Source organism: Thalassophryne amazonica, chromosome 15 (assembly GCF_902500255.1).
Source record: "Thalassophryne amazonica chromosome 15, fThaAma1.1, whole genome shotgun sequence".
In the NCBI taxonomy this organism is placed as follows: domain Eukaryota; kingdom Metazoa; phylum Chordata; class Actinopteri; order Batrachoidiformes; family Batrachoididae; genus Thalassophryne; species Thalassophryne amazonica.
The window spans coordinates 34749611-34775078 of NC_047117.1; positions in this window are offsets into that span (position 1 = coordinate 34749611).

Genomic DNA, 25468 nt, shown 5'->3' on the forward strand with positions numbered 1-25468 from the left:
ATAAACATGTTGATGGTTTGGATGAAGTAACTAATGAAAATAACTCAGACAGAACAATCGGAGAGAAAGAGTCTAACCAAATACCGGCATCACTGAAAGCAGCCAAAGATAACGATACATCTTTGGGATGGTTATGAGTAATTTTTTCTCTAATAGTTAAAATTTTGTTAGCAAAGAAAGTCATGAAGTCATTACTAGTTAAAGTTAATGGAATACTCAGCTCAATAGAGCTCTGACTCTTTGTCAGCCTGGCTACAGTGCTGAAAAGAAACCTGGGGTTGTTCTTATTTTCTTCAATTAGTGATGAGTAGAAAGATGTCCTAGCTTTACGGAGGGCTTTTTTATAGAGCAACAAACTCTTTTTCCAGGCTAAGTGAAGATCCATTGTGTTGCTCCCATTTCACTTGGAAGTTGTCAGAAGCAGATCCATATGGGGGTTCAGCTTGTGCACAAACCGGAGCAGCACTGTTCCGCCTCCTGGTGTCGGAACGTGCGGAGTCTCCACGACAAACTGGTGTGGGGGACCCGGTGCCCAGGCGAAGAGGCAAAAGAGGAGCTGACAGAGGCTAATGGCGGCTACATCCAAGGCTAGCGACGGCCGCTACAACCGAAGCTAGTGGCGGCTACATCCGAGGCTAACAGCCGCTACAACCAAGGCTAGCGGTGGCTACATCCGAGGCTGGTGGTGGCTACATCCGAGGCTGGTGGCAACTACAACCGAGGCTGGCGGCGGCTACATCCGAGGCTAGCGGCGGCTACATCTGAGGCTAATGGCCGCTACAACCGAGGCTGGCGGCGGCTACATCTGAGGCTACCGGCGGCTGCATCCGAGGTTGGCGGCAGCTACATCCGAGGCTGGTGGCGGCTACATCCGAGGCTAACGGCGGCTACGACCGAGGCTGGTGGCGGCTATATCCGAGGTTATCATCGGGGCGGGTCGGTGTGCGGCGACCGGACCTGTGGTGATAGAGACTATAAGTGAGAATTGTTTCACAATTAATAGTGGCCAGCACTAAATCACAATAGTCAACATGGCACCACCTAAGAAAACGGATAAACTTGAGGGAGACATAGAGGAGATAAAGACCTCATTAAACTGTATATTAAAAGACATGTCTAATCTAGACAAGTTGACGGAGGAGATTAATGAGCTCAAAAATCTTGTTAAAGAAAATGACATGATTATTAAGAGAGACAACTGGTTGTTGTCTCTCACTGCGGTATTGTATCACTTCCTGTTCCGGAGCACAGCGGTGTTTTGCTGTATCTGTTAGCTGTTTAATCTGCGCAGTTAGATTGATCTAGTTACCTAGATAACGATTTGTTTCACAGTGTAATCTTCACGTGCCTTAACTAAAGCACTCCTTCTGCTGAATCACCTCTAAATTATTTACACATTATTCACTTTGCGTGTTTTTAGGAATCCGCTAGCTTAGCGCAGCTACTAGCTCTTAGCCGATTTAGCATGGCGGCTTCTCCTGTCTCTCCCGCACTTTTCTGCTCTGGGTGTGAAATGTTTAGTTATTCCTCGGCCTCCTTTAGCAGTAATGGTACTTGTAATAAGTGTAGCTTATTCATAGCTTTGGAGGCCAGGCTGGGCGAATTGGAGACTCGACTCCGCACCGTGGAAAATTCTACTGCTAGCCAGGCCCCTGCAGTCGGTGCGGACCAAGGTAGCTTAGCCGCCGTTAGTTTCCCTCTGGCAGATCCCGAGCAGCCGGGAAAGCAGGCCGACTGGGTGACTGTGAGGAGGAAGCGTAGTTCTAAACAGAAGCCCCGTGTACACCGCCAACCCGTTCACATTTCGAACCGTTTTTCCCCATTCGGTGACACACCCGCCGAGGAACAAACTCTGGTTATTGGCGACTCTGTTTTGAGAAATGTGAAGTTAGCGACACCAGCAACCATAGTCAATTGTCTTCCGGGGGCCAGAGCAGGCGACATTGCAGGAAATTTGAAACTGCTGGCTAAGGCTAAGCGTAAATTTGGTAAGATTGTAATTCACGTCGGCAGTAATGACACCCGGTTACGCCAATCGAAGGTCACTAAAATTAACATTGAATCGGTGTGTAACTTTGCAAAAACAATGTCGGACTCTGTAGTTTTCTCTGGGCCCCTCCCCAATCGGACCGGGAGTGACATGTTTAGCCGCACGTTATCCTTGAATTGCTGGCTGTCTGAGTGGTGTCCAAAAAATGAGGTGGGCTTCATAGATAATTGGCAAAGCTTCTGGGGAAAACCTGGTCTTGTTAGGAGAGACGGCATCCATCCCACTTTGGATGGAGCAGCTCTCATTTCTAGAAATCTGGCCAATTTTCTTAAATCCTCCAAACCGTGACTATCCAGGGTTGGGACCAGGAAGCAGAGTTGTAGTCTTACACACCTCTCTGCAGCTTCTCTCCCCCTGCCATCCCCTCATTACCCCATCCCCGTAGAGACGGTGCCTGCTCCCAGACCACCAATAACCAGCAAAAATCTATTTAAGCATAAAAATTCAAAAATAAAAAATAATATAGCACCTTCAACTGCACCACAGACTAAAACAGTTAAATGTGGTCTATTAAACATTAGGTCTCTCTCTTCTAAGTCCCTGTTGGTAAATGATATAATAATTGATCAACATATTGATTTATTCTGCCTTACAGAAACCTTGTTACAGCAGGATGAATATGTTAGTTTAAATGAGTCAACACCCCCGAGTCACACTAACTGTCAGAATGCTCGTAGCACGGGCCGGGGTGGAGGATTAGCAGCAATCTTCCATTCCAGCTTATTAATTAATCAAAAACCCAGACAGAGCTTTAATTCATTTGAAAGCTTGACTCTTAGTCTTGTCCATCCAAATTGGAAGTCCCAAAAAACAGTTTTATTTGTTATTATCTATCGTCCACCTGGTCGTTACAGTGAGTTTCTCTGTGAATTTTCAGACCTTTTGTCTGACTTAGTGCTTAGCTCAGATAAGATAATTATAGTGGGCGATTTTAACATCCACACAGATGCTGAGAATGACAGCCTCAACACTGCATTTAATCTATTATTAGACTCTATTGGCTTTGCTCAAAAAGTAAATGAGTCCACCCACCACTTTAATCATATCTTAGATCTTGTTCTGACTTATGGTATGGAAATAGAAGACTTAACAGTATTCCCTGAAAACTCCCTTCTGTCTGATCATTTCTTAATAACATTTACATTTACTCTGATGGACTACCCAGCAGTGGGGAATAAGTTTCATTACACTAGAAGTCTTTCAGAAAGCACTGTAACTAGGTTTAAGGATATGATTCCTTCTTTATATTCTCTAATGCCATATACCAACACAGTGCAGAGTAGCTACCTAAACTCTGTAAGTGAGATAGAGTATCTCGTCAATAGTTTTACATCCTCATTGAAGACAACTTTGGATGCTGTAGCTCCTCTGAAAAAGAGAGCTTTAAATCAGAAGTGCCTGACTCCGTGGTATAACTCACAAACTCGTAGCTTAAAGCAGATAACCCGTACGTTGGAGAGGAAATGGCGTCTCACTAATTTAGAAGATCTTCACTTAGCCTGGAAAAAGAGTCTGTTGCTCTATAAAAAAGCCCTCCGTAAAGCTAGGACATCTTTCTACTCATCACTAATTGAAGAAAATAAGAACAACCCCAGGTTTCTTTTCAGCACTGTAGCCAGGCTGACAAAGAGTCAGAGCTCTATTGAGCTGAGTATTCCATTAACTTTAACTAGTAATGACTTCATGACTTTCTTTGCTAACAAAATTTTAACTATTAGAGAAAAAATTACTCATAACCATCCCAAAGACGTATTGTTATCTTTGGCTGCTTTCAGTGATGCCGGTATTTGGTTAGACTCTTTCTCTCCGATTGCTCTGAGTTATTTTCATTAGTTACTTCATCCAAACCATCAACATGTCTATTAGACCCCATTCCTACCAGGCTGCTCAAGGAAGCCCTACCATTATTTAATGCTTCGATCTTAAATATGATCAATCTATCTTTGTTAGTTGGCTATGTACCACAGGCTTTTAAGGTGGCAGTAATTAAACCATTACTTAAAAAGCCATCACTTGACCCAGCTATCTTAGCTAATTATAGGCCAATCTCCAACCTTCCTTTTCTCTCAAAAATTCTTGAAAGGGTAGTTGTAAAACAGCTAACTGATCATCTGCAGAGGAATGGTCTATTTGAAGAGTTTCAGTCAGGTTTTAGAATTCATCATAGTACAGAAACAGCATTAGTGAAGGTTGCAAATGATCTTCTTATGGCCTCGGACAGTGGACTCATCTCTGTGCTTGTTCTGTTAGACCTCAGTGCTGCTTTTGATACTGTTGACCATAAAATTTTATTACAGAGATTAGAGCATGCCATAGGTATTAAAGGCACTGCGCTGCGGTGGTTTGAATCATATTTGTCTAATAGATTACAATTTGTTCATGTAAATGGGGAATCTTCTTCACAGACTAAAGTGAATTATGGAGTTCCACAAGGTTCTGTGCTAGGACCAATTTTATTCACTTTATACATGCTTCCCTTAGGCATTATTATTAGACGGTATTGCTTAAATTTTCATTGTTACGCAGATGATACCCAGCTTTATCTATCCATGAAGCCAGAGGACACACACCAATTAGCTAAACTGCAGGATTGTCTTACAGACATAAAGACATGGATGACCTCTAATTTCCTGCTTTTAAACTCAGATAAAACTGAAGTTATTGTACTTGGCCCCACAAATTTTAGAAACATGGTGTCTAACCAGATCCTTACTCTGGATGGCATTACCCTGACCTCTAGTAATACTGTGAGAAATCTTGGAGTCATTTTTGATCAGGATATGTCATTCAAAGCGCATATTAAACAAATATGTAGGACTGCTTTTTTGCATTTACGCAATATCTCTAAAATTAGAAAGGTCTTGTCTCAGAGTGATGCTGAAAAACTAATTCATGCATTTATTTCCTCTAGGCTGGACTATTGTAATTCATTATTATCAGGTTGTCCTAAAAGTTCCCTAAAAAGCCTTCAGTTAATTCAAAATGCTGCAGCTAGAGTACTAACGGGGACTAGAAGGAGAGAGCATATCTCACCCATATTGGCCTCTCTTCATTGGCTTCCTGTTAATTCTAGAATAGAATTTAAAATTCTTCTTCTTACTTATAAGGTTTTGAATAATCAGGTCCCATCTTATCTTAGGGACCTCGTAGTACCATATCACCCCAATAGAGCGCTTCGCTCTCAGACTGCAGGCTTACTTGTAGTTCCTAGGGTTTGTAAGAGTGGAATGGGAGGCAGAGCCTTCAGCTTTCAGGCTCCTCTCCTGTGGAACCAGCTCCCAATTCAGATCAGGGAGACAGACACCCTCTCTACTTTTAAGATTAGGCTTAAAACTTTCCTTTTTGCTAAAGCTTATAGTTAGGGCTGGATCAGGTGACCCTGAACCATCCCTTAGTTATGCTGCTATAGACGTAGACTGCTGGGGGGTTCCCATGATGCACTGTTTCTTTCTCTTTTTGCTCTGTATGCACCACTCTGCATTTAATCATTAGTGATCGATCTCTGCTCCCCTCCACAGCATGTCTTTTTCCTGGTTCTCTCCCTCAGCCCCAACCAGTCCCAGCAGAAGACTGCCCCTCCCTGAGCCTGGTTCTGCTGGAGGTTTCTTCCTGTTTAAAGGGAGTTTTTCCTTCCCACTGTAGCCAAGTGCTTGCTCACAGGGGGTCGTTTTGACCGTTGGGGTTTTACATAATTATTGTATGGCCTTGCCTTACAATATAAAGCGCCTTGGGGCAACTATTTGTTGTGATTTGGCGCTATATAAAAAAAAAATTGATTGATTGATTGATTAAGAAGCTTGAGAAATGTGTGGATGAACGTGAACAATACTCTAGAAAAGACGATGTTATAATATCTGGTTTAGAAACAAAACATCGGTCTTATGCAAGGGTAGTGGATTCTAGTAGAGCCAATGGGGAGGATGCACCACCTGAAAAACTTCAAACATTGGAACAACAAGTCACAATTTTTTTTATATCAAAAAAGGTATTGTCATCCATCAAGACACTATATCAGACTGTCATACTATTCCATTCAAAGATAGTAAAAATAAACTATCTACCATTATTATACAATTTACAAGCAGAAAATACAAAAATGAATTATTAAGACAGGCAAAGAATCTGAAAGGAACAAGTGTCTATATAAATGAGCATCTAACGAAAAAAAAAGCAGATATTGCTAGGGAAGCAAGACTACTAAAAAAAACAGAAACACATTGTTGCTACATGGGTCTGGAACTGTAGGGTGTGGATTAGAGTGAAAGAAGGAACCAATGGTAAACAAATCAAAAACATGGATGACCTTACAAAATACAGACCTGAATAGACAATTAAGTATGATGCCAGTTGGTAAATTGATCAACAAAAATCAGATCAAACATGGAAACAGATGATAAAATATATGACATAGACACCAACATTGATGAAAGTATATTTGACTTAAAAACAATTGGTTGTGAGTATTACATGGAAGAACAGTTAAATAGTGAAAAAATTACAGAAGATACCCTGTCACTCATACATATAAACAGCTGAAGCTTGTATTGTAAAATGTCAAAAATAAAAGATTATTTAAATCAGTTTAAAAATAGATTCAGCATTATTGCAATCACAGAATCTTGGCTTAAAGATGACCTCATGGCTGATGTTCAAATGGAGGGATATGAGCTGTATTTTGTAAACAGAAGAGATAAAAAAGGCGGAGGTATTGCTTTGTACACAAAAACAGATCTGGCATGTACAACTGTAGAAGAAATAACAATTATAGATGATGTCATAGACATTGTAACAGTGGAAATTGTACATGAAACATCTAAGAATATTCTAATCAGTTGTGTATACAGAGCACCAGACTCTTGTGTTGTCAAATTTACATATAAAATAATAGAATTATTCCATCAAATCAAAAACAAAATGCTTTTTATGTGTGGAGACTTTAACATTAATATAGAAAGCTCCATTTGCCAAAGAACAAGTGATTTTGTGAATTCAGTGTAAAGTTTGGGTTTATTCCCCTTGATAACAAAACCAACCAGAATTACATCGCAAAGTGCAACTGTAATTGACAATATATTCACAAATAGGTCAGATGAAATTATTAAGAATGGGATCTTGATGACAGATCTTAGTGATCATTTACCAGTTTTTTCAATATTTAAATACAAAAATTGGTACAAGAAAAAAAACTGTTGTAAATTTTAAAAGAGATAAGTCAGTAAAAGCTTTAGAGGCATTAAATTATGACCTTAAAAATCAAAATTGGGAAGAAGTTTATGTCGGCGACGTTAACGTAGCATATAATTCATTTATGAAAATACTGATGAAATCATATAATAAAAACTGTAATTTAATAAAAATTAGTAAGAAAAGAGTAAATAAACCATGGCTGACTAAGGGAATAAAAAAATGCTTGTGTAAAGAAAACTATTTATATAGGTGCTTTTTAAAAATGCAAACAAAGGAAACAGAACACAGATACAAAAAATATAAAAATAAACTATTGACAATCATTAGGAAATAACTAGGAAAAAAAGATTATTATAGTGAACAATTAAATAAGAGTAAAGATAATATAAAGGCAACATGGGGAATTATAAATAGTATGATTAAAAGTGATGGAGCGAAATCAACTTTTCCAAATTACTTTGTCAAGGAAAATAAAGAGTTATATGACATAAAAGAAGTTGTAAATGAGTTTAATGATTATTTTTCAAATGTGGGATCACGTCTGGTGGGAAATAAACTAATAGTAGAAGATAAATTAAATACACTTGTAAATACGGTCAATAGTATTTTCCTTGACAATGTGGAAAAAGATGAAATAAGAAATATTGTAAAAAAAACTGTAAGCAAAAGATCAACAGACTATGAAGATTTAGACATGATGATTGTAAAAAGTATAATAGAAACTGTTATTGAACCATTCCCTTACATTTGTAATCTGTCTCTGTCAACAGGAATTTTCACAGACGAAATGAAAATTGCCAAGGTAGTCCCATTATATAAAAATATAGACAAACATAATTTTTCAAATTACAGGCCAGTGTCATTGCTTCCACAGTTTTCTAAAATTATGGAAAAAGTTTTTGTGACAAGGTTGGACAAATTCATTGAGAAACATCATATTTTAAATAATGCTCAGTATGGATTCAGAACAAAACATTCAACAGCTATGGCAATTATGGAATTAGAGAAAATATCAACAACAATAGATAATAAGGATTCTTTTGTAAGTATTTTTATCGACCTGAAAAAAGCTTTTGATGTTATCGACCACTCAAGATTGCTTCACAAGTTACAACAATATGGAATTAGAGGTATTGCACATCAGTGGGTAAAAAGCTACTTAGAAAATAGAAAACAGTTTGTTCAGATAAATAATACTAAATCAGAATTGTGTAACATTATTTATTGAGTACCACAAGGGTTGGTACTTGGACCCAAACTGTTTATTTTGTACATCAATGACTTTGTGAATGTATCTAAAGTACTTGGCAGCATATTATTTGCTGATGATACAACATTATTTTACTCTGGATCAGATATACAGGAAGTAGTACAAGTGATAAATACAGAGTTGGAAAAAGTTAAACATTGGTTTGATATAAACAGATTGTCACTAAATCTTAATAAGACAAATTTCATATTGTTTAATGACAGAGTGGAAAAAATGATGTGTCATTAAAAATAGATGGAATGGACATACAAAGGGTAAAACAAACAAAATTTCTAGAGTCATGATTGATGAAGATCTTACATGGAAGTCACACATAAATTACCTAAAAGGAAAAATAGTGAAAGCCATTGCTGTTTTGCATAAAGTAAAATTTTCATTAAATAGTTATGGTTTATTAACATTGTACAATTCATTGATTGTTCCATATTTAACTTATTGTGTAGAAATCGGGGGATCAACATGTAAAACGTATACACAACCATTATTTATTCTGCAGAAAAGAGCTTGCTTTACAGATCCATCTAATCCATTATTCATTAAGTATAACGTACTTAAATTTCATGATTTAGTTGATTTGAAAATATTACAAACAATGCACCAAGCTAATAAAAATACCTTATCAATAAACATTCAAAATATGTTTGGAAAAAAAGAGTAAGTAGTTATAATTTGAAAGGAATAGAAGTCTTTAAAAAACCAAGATTCAGAACCAAAGTAAAGGAACGGAGTATTGCAGTGAATGGTGTAAAATTATGGAACAACCTCAACAAAGAAATCACAGAATCAAGGTCGCTTAAATTCTTTAAAAAAATGTTTTAAACTAGATGTATTAAGTAAGTATGAAACTATGAAATAAGTCAGTGGATTATGACAAAGTCTAAAATGTAATCTGTTAATAATGTCTAAAATGTTTTAAGTCTAAAATGTAACCTGTTAAAAATGTAATGTTTTAAATAATGGCTAAAATTATGAAATAAGTCAGTGGTATGTGACAAAGTGAAAAAAAATGTAATCTGTTAAATAATGTTGAATAGTGATGCTTAAAATTGAAAGACTGTATTGTAAAAAGGGGCAGAAAATATAAGACTTGTTCTTCTCTCTGCTCCTTTTCATTCAGTGTCTTGTAATGTACTCATTTCTGCTTTTCTGCTTTTCTTTTAAATGAATGAAATAAATATTGGAAAAAAAAAGTTCAGGAAAAAAAATCTGTTGTAAAGAGTGTACATTTAAAGTGGCTCAACTATATGACCATCTATTAACAGCAAACTCCTGATTGTTTCCAAAGACTGCACTGGAGTTGCCAGTGATTGAGAAGGTGTATAATTTCAGAGGCATGATAGATATTTTTTAGGGGGGGATTGGATGAGATTTATTGTCATTGTCATTACACGAGCGCAACAACAACGAAATTACGTTTACACTCCAATTACCTCAGGCAACATACAGCAATTAATCCACAATTATTACTTGCTTACTGTAATAATGGCATCCATCAGAATTAAAGACAACACATTTACATTTGACATTGTTTATGTGCACTAAACTTGAAGCAGTCCATCATCCGAATTGAGGCAAAGTAGGTGAAGGCTGCAGCAGGAGGGGCCCGCGCTGCCCAGCTTGAGGAGTTGAAGGCTGAAGCAGTAAAAAAGAAAAAAAAAACTTCACTGCATTCAAGGTGGCAGGGAGGAAGCCAGCGTGAGGGGAGTGGAGAGACATGGGGGGGTATAGGGATGGAGGGAGGGAGACATGCGTTGTGTGCAGATGAGTTAAGTTTCTGTCAGTTTCTGTCTGTCTGTGTGTAAAGTCTGACATTGCTAGCCAACAGCAGGGGAAGGAGTAGATAGATGAGAAGGGGGAGCCAAATTCCTTCACCAAGGCTGCAGATCCTTGTGGGGCAGGGTATTTGGCCTTCAGGAACCGATAAGGCTGCCATGTAGATGTTAGGTGGAGAGATACAGAATTCCATTTACTGCACCTCTGACCATCTAGAGTCCAAAATTATGAAGAATATTCTCCGGTCCTCAGCAGCATATTCCTTTGCAATGCTGTGATATGCTCCAAGATGGTATCCAATTTGCATTTGAGTTCAAGAGTTCATGCAGTCTGAGATTTCACAGCATTGCCCAACTCATTAATCATGATGGATGGATGAGGGGTGAGATTCTGGAAGCAGCCATCTTGCTAATATTCCTGTGGGTCAGGGCAGTGCACAAACCAAACAGCGCCAAACGTCCCACCATAAACACAAATAGAAATAAAGCCTCAATGTCTTCCACAGAGAGTGGAGCCAAGCATGTCACATTCCATTCTCTCAGGCGTTGAGAGCATAGCCCGCTGTGTAGGTTCCATCAGGGCATGCAGGGTCCTCCAGCCCTGATTTCCTTGTTGAAAAAAAATGGTGTCAATAGCGTTGAGAGACCAGCTGATCAATTCCATAGTTAATTCAAATCTTAATTTGAAGAATTCACACTCTGGTGAAGCTGGGACTTTGAATGTCGGAGCAGAGATAGAGAACAGAAAGGAGGAGAGGAGAGGGGAGGAATGCAACCGTCCCTGCCAGAGTCCCAAGCTGAATAGATATGATATGATTGACATGAGTATCAAAGCATGCCTTCGGCAACTCCTGCCTGAGGGCCCCTTCACACATCTTGTATTTATTTAATGCAGACACAACAAAGTCCATAGAATAAAAGAAATAAACAAGTATTAAAAATTATATTAACAGTCACTCCATCCAATGATTTCTCAGTACAGAGGTGTAACGACAGCAGCTCAGTTGAGGATTTGTCAGAGTCTGTATGATGACATTTTCAGAGTCTTCTAATCATTGCATAAATTTAAACAATAAATGCCTCAACAGTGCCTCACAGGTGGGAATATGTGCATCCACAAACAGCGGACTAGCACTGTGCCATCTCGGCACCTTCATCAACAGCCTAAAGGTGTCATTATAGGCCACAGTCAGTCTCCTAAAGGTGCACCGCCCGTAGTTCCACCACAAGGGGGCCGTATACAGTGGAGTACAAAAGGCTCTGAACAAGGCACATTCACATTAGGAGAACACATACTGAACTTGCGCAGCAACATATTTGCCTGGGCATACAGCTTACAATATTGTCTTTTAATGTCTCTGTCATCACACCAGTCATCAGTCACATAATGTCCAAGATATTTGACCTCATTAAAGACCATGAGCGGCTTATCAATTCAATTAATTCAATTTTTCAATTTTTTTTTTTTATATAGCGCCAAATCACAACAAACAGTTGCCCCAAGGCGCTTTATATTGTAAGGCAAGGCCATACAATAATTATGTAAAACCCCAACGGTCAAAACAACCCCCTGTGAGCAAGCACTTGGCTACAGTGGGAAGGAAAAACTCCCTTTTAACAGGAAGAAACCTCCTATCACACAAATAAAAAGCTGGGAAGATCATATTTTTGTCCTCCTTACTTCTCACAATCATCATGTTACTCTTTGTGGGATTATGCATAACATCATGTTCTTTCCCAAACACAGAACAGATTTTTAACAATTCTTGCATCCCAGCACTGTATGGAAAGATTAACACCAAATCATCTGCATACATGAGATGGTTAACAATTGTTGCACCAATGACACAGCCAGTTTTACATCTGTTTAACTTTGAGGACAATTCATCAATGTAAACATTAAAAGTACAAATAAGTACAAATCAGGGTGAATCACGGAGGAACAGCTCATATGATCAAACCATGAAAACGTCAAGCCGATGGGCAGGCATGAACGATGCCGCTGCAACGGTTTTGTGCATGCAGGAACACAGTACGAGCAGCTACAGCATGTGTAACCACATCATGCAGCTGCTGTGAAAAAAAATACATGCCACCCATAGGATTCGAACCTGCAATTTCCAAAGGCACTGATTGACAGCCAGAAACGTTACCAATGAGCTACCATTGCTGTCCTGCAAAAGGTGCAGGAAAATGTCTGATATCAAGAAGGACATGGACATATTTTAAAAAAATACAACCAAACCATATAAAAACACATTTTATTGAATCCCTCTTATCAAATGGGCAATACAAGTATGAACCCTCTGTTCCTCTGTAGATGACCCATGGTCACAGACGTACAGTCATGAAATGACATGAATGAGAAGCAGGGCACTCTTATCATGTCCATAGTTGCTGGCACCATCTCCAGCCAGCCTCACATGTATGTCCTGCCCAACACGTGTGTCTTGTGTACGCCGTGCTGCAGGACAGACACTGCATCATGTGGAACAAAGCTCACATGATTAAGATAACATTTAGATCACCCGCTGCGTGTTATGACAGTCTGTTTCACCTGTGGTAGCCTGTCAAAGTGCATGCCATGCGTGCACTCGCTGCAACCCATTGCAACAGTGGTATATGTTTTTATGTATGTCCACATGAGGACAGCAAGCAGACACACACGCATCACAGTGGACAGTTGTTAGTTCATGTCCGTCCAAACATGGTACGTGTTCTCCAGCTAGGATCTCCACAGCTGTTCCTGTCAATGGCCACACCCCTTGTGAGTTCAGTGCACACACCAACATGTCACTGTGTCTGTTTGCAAAGCCACACTCGTGGGGGTGCTTAGACAAATTTCACATCCAGCTCAAAGTAATCATCTGCTGACTGTTTTCGTGATGATAGTGCAAATGGCCACACATTTTCTAAGTGCCAAGCGAGCAGTGTTGTTCGTGTGTGTCAGCTGGAATGTGGCCGACACCTACCACGAGAGGGTTCGATGGGCTCTCACAGTGCACACTGTGTCTTTCAGCCGCTGGTGTGTGCAAATAGTTGTAGCAACAGGTGTACGAGGCATTGGAGGCAGCTACGATTTTACACGTATTGCATACAATTCCTGCTTCATGCACAATTCAACCACATTCGTACTATGTGTGAAGGGGCCCTGAGACAGGCAAGAGAATGCTTTTAGAAGCATTTACAAAGGTGCTCAAAAGTGTGTGAGCCCTTGAGCTGTTACAAGTTGGAATTCATCACATTTGAAAAACCTAATTCACGCTTTGTTTTCTTAAGATTTTTTTAAAATAATGCACTTTAAACTCAGAGTGAAAACAACGGTGCGTGAATAAATTATGCTATACACACCGTGATTAAAGAATAAGAAGAGCCTTTTCTGTCACTGCACATATATACAATGAAATTTGTCCTAGGCATTTAACCCATCCTAATTACAGTTAGATACAATCCAACCACTACGAGCAGTGAGCAGCCACAGTCCGTCATCCGGGGACCAACTCCAGCTGTAGAGACACTGCCTTGGTAAAGGACAGAGAAATGAGCAGACTCTAAACAAGCATGTTTTGATTGTGGGAGAAAACCGGAGTGCCCGGAGGAAACCCACACAGACATGGGGAGAACATGCAAACTCCACACAGACATGGCGCAAAGTGATCCCACGACATTCGTGGTGTGAGGCATCAGTGCTAACCACTAATCCACTGTGCCACTCAGGCTAGAGACAGCCTGAGCAATCCAGCACATCAGACTTGGCCTAAGCAGCTCAGCTTCCGTTTACAGACTCTGATCCTACAGTGGTACACCTTTCCTGATCCCAATGAGGAACCTACATCTTTTCTGCTCCCTGTGTCAAGTTGGTTGTGCTTCTACAACTCCAGATCATGATCCACTCGCGGACGTATACAATTCCCATGTTCCTACTCCCGAGTTCAAGGCAGTGTTGGAGCCATACACCTCCTCTTTTGGTGCCCCTGAGTCTGAGGTCATAGTGGAGCTGTGTGCCTTACTGGGTCTTGTTTATGATTCTGAGGTGGTTGTGATTCATTACACCTCACCTGTTCCTGATACCAAGGCAGTGATAGAGCCACACACATCTTTAGTTCCTGATCCTGACCCAGAGAGACTGATGCCATGGTGATGCTGCTGTTCCTTATACTGCGGAGTCAACCAGCCAGGATCCTGATGCAGCAGAGTTGAGCACTGGTACTCGTTCTGCACCTGATGTGGTGGTGATAAACACAGTATTAAGGCCTGTTGCATGATGCCCTCAGGATGGCTGCCACGTGCTGCATTTTTTAAACATGATGGATTTCTAAGCATCCTAATCTTGGCTGCTGTAATTGCTTCAATTGCAAAGGCTCCTCATTTTTTTTTCTTTTTTTTGGGGGGGGGGGGGGGGGGGCAGGGGGGAGGGCACTGCATCACAAAAACTCCTGCAAAAAAAAAAAAAAAAAAAAAATCAAAAAGTCAACATGCTGCCACACAGAAGATCTGTCAGCATGTGTTGCACCAGTGACTAAATGCACTGTTCACCAAACACAATCATCACCATCAAATTTACACTTTCCACTCAAACACTTCCATGTTTTCAAAGTGACTTGTCTGCCTTTCAAAAAAAAAAGAAAGAAAAACACTGTTGCATTAAAGATCAAAAGGCAAGTGTTTGGGAAAGGTCAAGTCGAAAGTGGGGCATGATTGGCGAGCAGTTATTTGGAGTCAGTCATTGTTGTGACATGAAAATCTATATGGAAGAAAAGTTGCCCATCTCTCTTGCTGGAATTGACTACCAATCAATGGTGTAGGAAAATTGGTCAGCGGTTCAGAGCTATGGGCTATAGAGTAGAGGGTAGCTAGAGATTTTTGGTGGAGCATTATTTAAAGATTATTTATGATTAAATACATTTTTTCTCCTGACATTTTGGCAGTTAGGCCTTGGATAAGGGGTAATTCATTATGTGCCAAATATTACTGTTTTCTTTTTCCAAATGGCAGACGTAGAATTGTATCTCTCACTAAAATGAATATTCAGTGATTACTTGCAGAAGTCCAAATGAGGGTCATTTAAGAATACACACGGTCCTCTCATTTGGGTGCCACATCTACAACCCATTTTTAAAGTAACTGTTCCATTTTTTTGTGCTTTATCTTTTAATTTCTTTTGTCTCCTCACTAATTTTCCAGGTCCATTGCTCTTATTTCCTTCATTCATTAGCTCAGTTTCCAATTTTGTCCCTTTTACAGTGACACAAAAACTCAGAGATGAGGGTATCACTTTCTCCATCACAGGACCAAGCTGTCACCCCATCTATGAATAATCATCTGGGTCTTTGGGCGTACATATATGTACATATTCATGTGTGGAGAAAGCAATGAGAAAGATTGAAAGTGCAGACAGTCTCTAGAATATTTTGCTTCAAGGGGTCATCTTGTATACCTTTCAGCAGCTAATCTAAATTATCAGGTGTCTTATAAAAAGACTGACACCAATAACACTGCTGAGACACAGACATGACACATCCTAATTTAAAAATAAAGAGACAAATAATAAAACAAATATAATTCTTTACCTAGCAGTAAAGATATGGCCTTAGTATATGCAGTATATGGCTCAGAATTTAAAATAAGAGATTTCAGGCTTAAGGTTTGTGTAGTTGGAGAATGCCCACATATACGTAAAGTCATAAAATTTGGGTATGTTTATGTTTATGCATATGAAAACAAAAAAGTCTAAGTTTTAAGAAAGCACTGAAATTTAAATGCATTACAGTTGCACAGCTCTTACACAGCCACATACAAAGCATCAACCCACAAGGACATACATAAAACATGAATGGATTATTGCAGCAGGCCCATATTATGCATGCTAAAGTACCCAAAGTTGTTTTGCCAGCTGTACTATACACACAGTGCCCCATAGTGAAAGCAGAGTAGCATTCTGTAGTGTCAGCTTTAGAAATATCTAAATAGCAACTGAAACCAACTACTGCCAGCATAAGATATCACTCAAATCATTAATACCATTGCAATAACAATTTCTCAGCTGTTATAATACTACACATTCTGTGCAATAATGCTTGTCGAGTATACTCGTGCAATATTACAAAACATTATTTTTGCTTGTATATACTGAAATCTATTCTACTTTATATACTGAATATTGTTATTCCGCACAGAACTTTACTTCAGTTTTTTTTTTTCCATTTATTTATTTATTTATTTTTTTTACCTTATTTTTGCATACTTGCACTGTTGTTCTGTGACTGTCCCTGTGCTGTTGTAACATCCCCATCATGGGACTGTTAAAGGATTATCTTATCTTATTTGATCTTATCTTGTCTTATCTTATCTTATCTTATCTTATGGAAATTGAAATAGTACAGACCCCTGCTGGAGAAGGAGGAGTAGAAAAAAAAGACTACAGAGAGCTTCTTGGACCCAACATCTAAGAACTTTAATTCCTCAAGTCATGAATGATGAACTCTCACGTTTTTTTTTTGTTGTTGTTTGTTTGTTTTTTTTTGGTTGTTTGTTTGTTTTTGATTGTTTTTTAATGAAATACTTTGAGTATGTCATAGGAATATTTTTTTTATTCAACATTTGTTAATTTTTTGTTCTTTGATGGTGATTACTTATATTTTAGGTATTGGACATTGCATTATGTATGCAAAAATTTAAAATGTCAGTGTATATTTTGACTTATGTTGGCTATGTATATAGAACAGGCTGGTGTGTACTGGCTTCAGCTGAGACAAATGGAAAGCTGGATGGATGCGTAATGACCAGGGAAGATGGAGCTGGACCACTGCAGGACTGATGATGTGCTCCATAACAAATGGGCCGAGTAAGCAAGGTGCCACTTTACGAAAAGCCATCCGGGGAGTCCTCCTCCAGTGTTTGGGTGGTTTCTCTGTGCCTCACGGACAGCTCTTTCTATGTCCCAGGAGATTGCCCCTCCAATGATTAGATGGTCAGGTAAGATGTGGTCCAGAGGCGGTGAATGATCAGGAAGGCTGAAACAGCGAGATAAAGCATCTGGTTTTGTATTCTTGGATCTTGGATGGTAAGCAATGGAAAAGTTGGAAAAATTGAGGGTGTGGATAATTGTGTACTGAGCTGTGATACCTGTGTGGCTAAGGCCTGTTGCTGTTCCGTGAGGGTCAGGAGTTGCTACTGCTGTTGTCCAAGTAAGGTCCCTTGTGAGCTAGGGCTTTTCGTAAGGGGTCTGTTCGTGCTGAGTCCATGGTGTGGCCAGAAACTCTTGTTATGGGCAACCCATTGTATGATATAACCAAAAATGCAGGGAGCTGAGGTGAAAACAGAGTAACAATTTATTGAATTACAGAATTAATTCATTTTACAGTAGATTGTGGAGGGATGCACTGGAGTAGGCAGACCCAGGCTTGACCAGAATGTGATGTAGACGTGGGCAAGTAGCTGACACGAATTATGTAATACACAAAGCTAAGCTGAGTTTCTGGTGAGTGTGGAGTAGAGAGGCCAGGGTTTAAATGCAGGTGATTGATGATTGTAGACAGGTGTGTTGAATTAGCTCCATAATGCGGTGCATGGAAAAACAGCGAGGAAGGGGTACCAGAGCAAACATCAAGGCAGCACAACACAAATTCCTGGGATTGGGGTTAATAATGGATTTGGGAAGCATCTGTAAATTTTTATCATCGACATTGCACCCAACATTATGATCAATAAATTCCTGGACAGCATCCCTGCCTTGGGGTCAAGAAAGAGAAGCTACAACAAACAAACTACAGAATTCCCCCATTGGTTAAATGGTTATATGTAACAGATATTAGCAAAATTGCCAGGCATTCACTGATTATACAGCCCAATCTCACGTTGTTTTTTTTTGTTTGTTTGTTTGTTTTGTTTTTTTCGTGCTCCCATGACGAAATGAGTCAAATTTTCATGACGAGGCTTTTTTAAACTCACTATTACTAATCCTACTCCCACCCCAACCCTAACCTTAACCATAACCTAATCTTACTCCTTCCCCCCACCCTAACCATAACCGCCCCCGACCCCCCCCCCCGCTTCACTTTTAATTTTGTGCAACCATCACGGAATGAATGAGAATGAATTTGTGCTGCCATGACGAAAATGAGGCGCTTTTCGTCACAATATCTGGAACCAATAGATTAATGTATATTTTGTGGTGCTGAATCATGACTTGCCTAGACCAGGTTGGATTATACTGTCTTTCAAAAGTATACAAGTAAAACAACTAAGTTTAGCCTTCGTTAGTTATTTAGCCTTCTAATGGTCATGGTCCAGTAACATTATTCAGCTGACAGATGCTATTTTTGTGCAATAACAAGCCAACTGACTCAGTGGCCTCTGTGTGGGTGTATGCATATGTACATGTAGTTATAGTTTTGATCACACAAAAACCGAGGACAGCTGACAGTTGCCATTTGGTATGCTTATGTATTTTGGGTCAAGAATGAACGCTGTAAAAATAGAAAGTTAATAGGTCTAATATTTTTGAAAAAAATAGGGATATTAGCTAACAACAGTGAACAGTGGACGTTGTGCTGCAATGCACCATGGGGGTTTGTGTTTTTGGGGTTTTTAATGTTGTTATTGTGCTTCATATTAGTTTAACAGTGTTGTTAGTGTTATTGATTTATTCTATTTTTGTAGATGATTTTGTTGAGTCAGTTTAGTTATGTGTAATCTGCCATTACCATGAGTGAGAAGGGTAGTGCATTTGATGTCTTCCGCCACTGTCTCTATTCGTGGATGCGCACAGAAAATGCATTAATGAGACAGGACACTCTGTATGCATGATAAAACATGCAGAACGTGGGACACATTGTCTGCACTTTGCACATCTGGCCCGTTACTACATACCAAGCAGGGAAGATACTCAGTATGTTGAATTATATCCAACACATGATGAATGTCTACTAGCCCTCCCCAGAATTCACCATAATGAAAATAATAACTTTTAAGGAGGGGTCCGGCAAATAATCCGGCTGCAATGACTCCTCAGCACTGGAGCATCAGGGGCACTGTGAGCACGTGGGGGCCCGGGGTCAGTAGGGGAGGCATCCCCCATGGAGGAGGATGGGTAAGCTCCATGGGTCTGCTGAGATCCAGGTGGTTGGTGCAAGGTGGTTCACTGAAGTGCACTCAGCTTTACTGCCTATGTTGACCACAGAGTTTTTGTCCTCCGTTTCAATATGTGAAATGGGTCGTCATGGAGAGGCTGTAGCAGTCCTCCGTGAGCATCATTGTGAATAAAGACATATTCCCCTGACTGCAGGCATGTGGGAGTGTACCCCCCCACCATCGACTTTCATAGAGCAATGATAGTCCCTCAGCCTGGGGGTGATATGTCGTGGTCCGGCGACACTTTGCACCCAGGCTGTCTGCAATTGCAATGCAGGGCTGTGGGAAGAGAGAGGAGAAGGAGTGCCAAATCAGGCAACCCAGGGGCCGATGACATGAAGGTTGCCTCCTGGGGGGACAGCACAGTTGTGTGGAAGGCATGGGCTGGGGCAATTGTGGTAGTGTGGGTGGAGAGGAGTGCTACAGCAGGCATGTCGGTGAATGCCCAGGCCATTTCCGCCATTGTTGCGGGTGTCAACAGAACAGCCGCCGGTGACCGGGGAGTCGCGCAACCCAAGGCATCACCCCCACCATCCAGGCACTGGCGAGTCAGAGTCTGCAGTGGTGGCAGATGGCTACTTTCTGGCCATGAGGTCCTCGTTATGGCATTCAGTGTGGAGACATGGGCTGCCAGAAGGTGGAGCAGGCTCCGTGATTGTCATCATGATCACATCAGTCTGTTCTTCAAAAATGCTGAAAGACAGACGACGGGGGACACCAGTGTAGCAATTGGATGGATGAAGGAGACCGAATTTCCCCACTTTGGCAATGCAACTGCATGCTGTTTATTTCTCTCATTATTTCTACATTTACATCATTTTGCCCCTTCATTCACACAAGTCACAGACCTTTATACAGCTTGGCCCCGCCTGTTACCTCGCAGGAGTTCTGACAGAGAAAGTACCACAGGGGGCCAAGAAAGCTTTGTTGTAAGTAAAACATGATTACACAAATGAGACAGGAAGCATCAGTTTGCAAGACAGCTTGTCATATGCATACGTAGCAGGAAATGAGCATTGCTGACTGCCCACGCAGGAGCCAAGATAGGAACAAACATCAAAGTGGCCGAGAGGCTTTATATGCATAGAATAAGCATTGGTGAGACAGGAAACGCATCAGTGTGTTAACATAGGAAAAATTTGGACACACCTGGGTGTGTTACCAACTACCAAGCAGGAAACGCACTATGTATAGTCAATAGTTCAAAACATGATGAATGTCCACTACCATGGTACATTTATGGCATTTGTTTTATAACATATGTGTGTAGATATGTACACGGATTTTATTTCTGTACAGTTTTGCACATACATAATATCTATATCGACATCTCATGGCTTTATTACCTCCACCAACGAAGCTGGAGGACATTATTCTATTGCCTCTGTTTGTTTGTTTTTGTCTGTTTATGAACAGCCTGGAGCCCACACTTTTTTATATATCATTATTAATTTTTTTTTACTGAAAATTCATATCCTGATAGGCAAGACTTGTTTCAGTTTTCAAGGTCATAGGTCAAAGGACAATGTCAGGAAAATCTTGAAAATTTTGAAAAATCCCTATCTTTAACATTGAATGAATTTTAAAAATTGTATAACTCTGTGAAGAAAGATCAACTTTCTTTCATATTTGAGAGTATTATGTAGGATTGAATCCTTTAACGACAGACAGCTCTGATCCAGATTACAGATTTTGTGGCCATTTAAATTTAATATTGAAAACCTAATTTAAATTATATTTTACATTGCATCTCAATGAAACATGTCCCAATCACTGTCATATTTGAAAGTGAGTTGTAGACTGGCACTCACTATAGCCTGACAATGTTTATCCAGGTCTGATCCAGATTGTGGATTGTGGACATTTGAAGTTAATATTGAAAAGTCCTTATGGTGTACATTTTGCATTATATCTCAAACAAAAGTGCCTCAGTCACTCTGATTTTTCTGTTATGGATTTAACTAATTTACCTTTGAAGCCAATGATTTACCTTCATTGGCTTCCTGTTAATTCTACAATAGAATTTAAAATTCTTCTTCTTACTTATAAGGTTTTGAATAATCAGGTCCCATCTTATCTTAGGGACCTCATAGTACCATATCACCCCAATAGAGCGCTTCGCTCTCAGACTGCAGGCTTACTTGTAGTTCTTAGGGTTCGTAAGAGTAGAATGGGAGGCAGAGCCTTCAGCTTTCAGGCTCCTCTCCTGTGGAACCAGCTCCCAATTAGGATCAGGGAGACAGACACCCTCTCTACTTTTAAGATTAGGCTTAAAACTTTCCTTTTTGCTAAAGCTTATAGTTAGGGCTGTATCAGGTGACCTTGAACCATCCCTTAGTTATGCTGCTATAGACTTAGACTGCTGGGGGGTTCCCATGATGCACTGAGTGTTTCTTTCTCTTTTTGCTCTGTATGCACCACTCTGCATTTAATCATTAGTGATTGATCTCTGCTCTCTTCCACAGCATGTCTTTTTCCTGATTCTCTCCCCTCAGCCCCAACCAGTCCCAGCAGAAGACTGCCCCTCCCTGAGCCTGGTTCTGCTGGAGGTTTCTTCCTGTTAAAAGGGAGTTTTTCCTTCCCACTGTCGCCAAGTGCTTGCTCACAGGGGGTCGTTTTGACCGTTGGGGTTTTTCTGTAATTATTGTAAGGCTTTTGCCTTACAATATAAAGCGCCTTGGGGCAACTGTTTGTTGTGATTTGGCGCTATATAAATAAAATTGATTTGATTTGACCTACATCACCAAATTGGATGGAGCTTCCAATTTTGCCTAATAGCAATGACAAATTGTGCATAGCAGAGATAAACAATGTTCTGTGATAATTACCTGAAAAAAAAAAAAATCAGAAACTGGAAAAGTCGGAAAAAAGAAAAAAAAAACCTGACAAGACCACAAAAACAAGTATATACTCCTTACATTTGTTCATATGTAATTTAGCTTATGAATAGACACTTCTAACAAGACTTTGAGCTTGAATTTTTTTTATTTATTTTTTTTCCAAGGTAAACTTTTGGGGAATTGTCAATTAATGTTGGCGGAGGGTCATGACACCATTATGACAGTGTAATGAAGATATTCTTTGACCTTAGGTAAAGTGGCAGCATTTTCATTAGTCATTAACATATTGTGAAAGATAAACTGTCATGACACCATTATGCCAGTGTAATGAAGATATTCAAATTGTAACCTTACACAATTTATTATAACAATCATTGTATGAACTTGCTATGAACACAAAAATAGATGGATATTTTGTTAATGTCAATTTCTCATGACAAAGACATTTTCTGGTAATGTCAGTTTCCCATAATAAGGACATCCCAAACAAATTTAACGTCAAGCTGTCATGACAAAGACATTTTCATGACAACTTTTTATCATTTAACTTTGATTAATGTCAAGTTGTCATAATCAAGACAACCCAAAAAATGTCAACTTGCATTACAAAAATCAAATGACACTTAATGACAACAGTCATAAACATTTATGACATTGATATTATGTTTATGACACATTTGTGACTGTGTCATGTAACAGTTATGACAGATTCATGTCACTATTATAACGATACCTTCAAGTAAAGTGCTACCAAGGAAATGATGTAAATGATGCAAAGGGATAAACTGTCCCCAAGATCAAATTCAGCAAATTGGTGAGTATTACTTTACAGTGTGGGAGACAGAGAGTACAAAAATTAAAGATGTGAGCAAGTCTTTACTTGTTTAAGTAACATTTGATGCATCAACAATTCATGAACAAAATATGGACTGAGCCAAAGCCAAATACTCCGTTGGTGAATTCAGCAGCCCATTGTTGGCCCACGAGAGATGTTCAGCATGGTGTCCAGTTTTAACACTGACCACAGACTTTGTTTTACAAGATAGCAAGAAGAGTTTTGCTGCTGTGGCAGGTATCAGGAAATGCCAATCAATAGATGAGACAGTGCCTTACTCAAATCCAGACTATTTTTATCCATTTTTAAGCAGCGAACCATGGGCTTGTGAAAGACACACTGGCATACAGCGTTTTCATTATTTCATTACCAAATATGCAGTAGTTATCTTAAAAATTAAAAACCCTCATGCACATTGTTTTTGTAAATATGATTTATGTTATACAGCCTCTAGAAATGTAGCCTATTATTTCAATTTTCCCATGGGTTACTGTTACAAAAAGCAAAGACAAAAATCAAGAAATGCAATTCTACATATACTGCTATTTGGCATATATATATATATATATATATATATATATATATATATATATATATATATATATATATATATATATATATATATATACAGTGGTGGGCACAGTTCCGATAATCCGATAACAGATAATTATCGAAGATAATGTTTTCATTATCGGGTTATCTTTTTAGATAAATTTAAAAACCATCACCGGACTAATTATCTTCCGATGAATTACCGTCCGATAACTTTTAGACCGATAACGTAGTAAACTAAGCTGAACAGTGAAAAACATTTTTAGAACTGTTAAAGCTGTTGAGACCTACCTGCTAAAAGTTTCCTAATAGGCACGTTGTTCTACCCTCAAGACACTCTATCGTCTGTAAGCAAAGGAGAATGGTGACGAAAAAAAAGTCATTTCCTTTAATACCATACTAATAGAATCGCAATGTCACCAAGTCATCCAGAGGCATACATGTTTAACTTATGGTTCAAATTTTAACCACTCATTTTAGACAAGTTATTTAAAATTATTGTCATGTCTGAAGTTTATAAAGTGAAATATCAGATATATGTTTTTGTTTTAAAGTAATGTGCTAATTTTTAAGGTTTTCTGAGCACATGCTGTGCCAGGCAGCAATGCATTATGGGTAGCATAAGATAATCTCAGACGTTCACGACAGGACAAATGCATTTCAGACACTCTGTTCAGGGTCCACAGATAACAGCATTAAACTCTAGTGCCTAAAACTCTCGTGAATATATTCTCTGGGTTTATAGACGTTAGTGTATTTGCGTTTGTTAAATTCCACGCATCTTAAATGTAGCAGACACGGATTATCTGGAATTTTGTTTGACATTTTTTCAAGGCCACTACTGCCATCTACTGGCCAGGAGTGTTCATGGCAGTATTAAACATCTGGGTACATGGCTGCTCTCAAAGTGTTGGTATTGTCCATTGTCCAGGCGCTTTTTGTGTGCATATATGTTAACTTTGTATTCTAAAACTACGGTTAGAAGTAATTCCGACTCCTTATCGGTCCACACGAACGAGGTTGGCACCATGTTTTTAGTTTTTGTGGAAGTGACGACAAGAGAATAAGGCTCCTGATTGGATAGAATTTTAAACAGTACCACCACCCAAAGGTTTGGCAGACTAATTACAACACGTTTATACGGTTCGATGTGGATGGATTTTTTTTTTTAAATGACGTAGCGTGGATGAAGTTTTTTCCCCAAACTGAAAGGGTAAGATATTCGGTTTTACGAATACCCGACAACGTGTGTACATGGCCTTATGTCTGTGAAAGGCACTATATAAATAAATTTACTTACTTACTAATATTGAGTGCACGTTTTACAACGTCATAAAATTTTTAAAACATGCAACTGCGATGACGCTTCCAGGGCTCCGTAAAAATGCCTGTTTTTACAAATAAAAATGGAATATTTTACAAAAGCACATTTATCTTTAAACCAACACACGACACACGTCCCATTAACGTGTTGGTTTACATAATGGATTACTGAACCAATCACTGTTTAGCACTTTTACCCAGAATGCTTTGCGGTCTGTGTTTGTTACAAAACCTCAGAATTAGTGCTTTATTCAACATTAAAAGATATATGTTATATTGTAACTTTGTACAAATGACAGAATTCACATTAATGGAGTTATTCTATCAGTATTTTCAAAAACCCATAAGTTAGTATGGCTTTATTTTTCAGGACCTCCGCCTGACCAGAGTGTTGAAATTGATAGGGAGCTGACCTTATGGCTGCTCTTGGTGTGCTTCTGTGGTGGGAGTGTTGTAAACACGTGCTTCCAGCAGAGGCAAAATGTTGAAAGAAAAATGATTATGATT